This window comes from Limanda limanda, chromosome 8 (assembly GCF_963576545.1).
Source record: "Limanda limanda chromosome 8, fLimLim1.1, whole genome shotgun sequence".
Classification (NCBI taxonomy): domain Eukaryota; kingdom Metazoa; phylum Chordata; class Actinopteri; order Pleuronectiformes; family Pleuronectidae; genus Limanda; species Limanda limanda.
Genome location: NC_083643.1, coordinates 25,590,062 through 25,593,303, shown reverse-complemented (window position 1 = coordinate 25,593,303; position 3,242 = coordinate 25,590,062). Strand labels below are relative to the sequence as shown.

Sequence of the window (3,242 nt, the reverse complement as noted above, 5' to 3'; positions counted from 1 at the left end):
CGTGCTGTTTAAATCACCATCCCTGCGTGGTGTCGTTCAGTGATTGTGTATGTTATTCATGTTAAATAATATTAATATTTGAGGCTAGATTACACCTCTAATGATCCTGCGAGTCTGTTCAGAGGCGGACATGAGTGTGACACCGGACCGAGATCGCGAACGGACCGGACCTGACGTGTGGCTGGCGTAAAAAAAGGTTTTGTAAACATCCTGTCCATTTAACTTAGCGCTGTCATAAACACGGACCATTTGGAAGACAACGATGTCATCTTCCTTCTGTCAGGTAAGTAGTTTATTGTTTTTAAAGATCTATTACGATCTAGGTTTACAGTCTGAGTGCTGAGACAGCGGATGCGGAGTCCGTCGATAAACACAACGGATGCATTTCTTCAGCTAATATGCCATTGTTAGCCACATGCTTCAGCCCTAGGTAGCATGTGCTTACCTGGGAGGTGAAAACATGGTTTTTGAAACCAGTTCAAGACGCTCAGCTCATCATTAAGGGACGCTACAATATAAATATAAACATGAATTTGATTTATGAATGCTTTAGATTAATAAGGAGTGTATTTCTCGACCATTACTCCTCAATAACAGATCAATTTGGTTTAATGTATAGTATGCAATATGACAATAATGTTTTCATGTTATGGAGTTGCGATTCATTTTATAAAACAATTGCTATGTTCTGTTTTTTAATCAAGGAGGATCCAAGTGAAGCTACAGGAGTTTCATTAACGTCAATAACTTGGACCGAACAGTTTATTTTGCTTGATGAAGAGCAGGAGGCAGTGTGGAGAGAAAGAGGAGCCGGGTTGAGCCCACTTCCATCATCGTACCACAAGGAAGATGAGGGGGAGAAATTATCCTACCATTAAAGAGGTACTTTTAAGTTACATACCAGAAACACCATTTTATATAATGTGCCAAATATAAATTTGTATTAAATCCCCAAAGTACGCTGGCTGAAATACAAGTTAATATCACACTGAAAGAGTTTTGATCAATCATGCTTCCCTGCTGTGATTGTTCAACTGGGAAAACAACTTTTTCCACAGGAAGGCAAGTAAATTTAAGGAATGCATCTGCAAAGTTTTCCTCTGTTATGTATAATGATGACACCCATCAAACATTATGTTAGCAATATTTACACCTTTTCATTTATACTGTTTATTTCTGTCTACATGTTTGAATTTGCCTTCATTAGTTTCAGAAAAGAGCGATGATGTATCGGTCAGTGGGCGGCAGCACGAGACTCCGCAAACTAGTCTCTAAGCAAAGTAGACGAAGGCATTGAGGTTGCGGCCTGCCATCATTATTATTTTGCTTAAGGGACTGAATACGTTTCATGCAGAAATATTAGCATTTCCCTTATATCTACCAAAACTGCTTGTTTCCCAGACTGCAGTTTTGTTTTGATCCGATGTGGTGTGCAAATACTAACCGTATATCTGCAATGGGTTGTTGGGCATTAACATTTGTAACTCTAATTTTGTTTTGACAGACTGTGCAAAGAATGTTGAGAACATCACTAACCAGTGCAGTGTCCGTCTACATATTTCTACATATTTTCTCTCATATAAATGTCACTGTAACCTCTTGACAACTGAAACCATAACATGAGGTCAGTGTGGCCTTGACCTTTTGACTTTAAGACAAATACACAGTTAGACAACCCGAAAACATGCAGTAATGCCTCCGGCGACTCGCTATTGCAGAGGCATTAAAATGTTAGTGTAGTAGACCGGATTTTATTGGTGTTACATTGGACATCTTGTATTTGTACACAAAAAATATATTTGTTTTCACATTTTAGATGGCATAAGCAGAGACATCAACTCAGGAAATGGATTTCTGCAGAAAAGAAAGCCTTGTATGTGTCTATATATACATACAAACGCACTTTTAAAACGTTTTGTTTTTTATCATATATTCTCAGGTAGTACTGACGCATTTATGGAGATGGGACATGAGGGCCTTGTCTGCGTGCTCAAGAGAAGATTCCACAGAGTTCAAGCTGAGCAGGCTGCAGCAGGTTTGGAGGAATCCTCCTCTGAAGAGGAAACATGGCGAGGTACTTCTCCACTGATGAAGAAATGTGAGCGCTGTGATTAAGTAAAATCTGCTGCCATGCTACTGTTGCTACTGGTGGGCCCTGCTATTAGCTTGGTGTTTGGTAGCTGTTAGCTTTAGCATATTTATTTTTTAGGGACCTGTCTGACGTTTATGTTTTAAAAAAAAAATCAGAGGGAACCATCTTCATAATTTAACACTATGTTTTGTTTGTTTCCTTCAGTTATTCTCAAGAGAAGCTGCCTCAGCTCCACGGTCCCTCCTGCAGCTTCCACTCCTGATGCTAACCCCCTGTCTACATCACACCATCCGGGCAGACCTGGAGTCACAGAACTTTGTCCAGAGCTGCCGTCTGAGAATTGTTGATCATATAATTTCCAGCAGATGCCTTAATGTAATGTTTGTGCACAATAAATGACATTGACCATAACATATTGGTATTTCCTTGCACTTTTACACCATGATATTGGCAGATAAGATGTTGATTACATTAAAGCAGTGAATGCTCTGCTTTAAGCAACATAAACACACAATGATCCAATGGATTTTAAGTAGAATGGGCACGTTACATTCTGTAGAGAGTACCTCAGTAACTGAAGTCAGAAAATTACTTTCTTTATCTGAGGTTCAGTCAGTTATAGTAACAGCAAAGCACACAGGTCTTGTTGTCTAAGTGGCAACCATATCATATTGTTTAAGATGTGTAACATCAAGCTTATGTATCAGTGCTAAATACATCCAGTCATAAGTAAGTTCACCCTCTTGTTAACACTAAAAGTAGGTGACCCAGATGTTTCACAATGCAATCTGATAAGGTCGTATGAGAAACATTCTTAACATTTAAGAAATGAACACAGAGGATAGCAATAGATGTTTCACTTTAAATCAGTAGCTGGTAATCGGCAGACTGACTTATTCAAACACATTAATACTACAATGAATGAGGCAGGGGTTTGCTATCAGAAATAATTTCTGGGACATTAATTTAAAAGATCTCCAGTATAAGCAAATGTGTTCTAAAATTGGTTTACATCCAAGTGAGAGGCTGTCCCATCTCAGGGATTTAAGATATATATATTGCTTGTATTAGCTGTCCCTCAGTGAAGTACTTGCACTTCTTGAAAAGCTCTATATAAATAAGATGTATTATTGTTTATACATTGCCCTCT

General features: G+C 38.6%; 1 long non-coding RNA gene across 2 annotated transcripts; it reads left to right on the top strand.

The window, feature by feature from the left end:
• The first annotated feature begins 216 nt into the window (after positions 1-216).
• Positions 217-2,486, top strand: LOC133009601 (uncharacterized). Of its 2 annotated transcripts, XR_009680553.1 has the most exons (4): positions 217-283; positions 705-882; positions 1,940-2,098; positions 2,297-2,486. It is a non-coding gene; the product is annotated as an uncharacterized LOC133009601 (long non-coding RNA). The 2 variants fall into 2 exon arrangements; XR_009680552.1 differs by lacking the exon at positions 217-283 and having other exon boundaries at positions 510-882.
• The last annotated feature ends 756 nt before the right edge of the window (positions 2,487-3,242 follow it).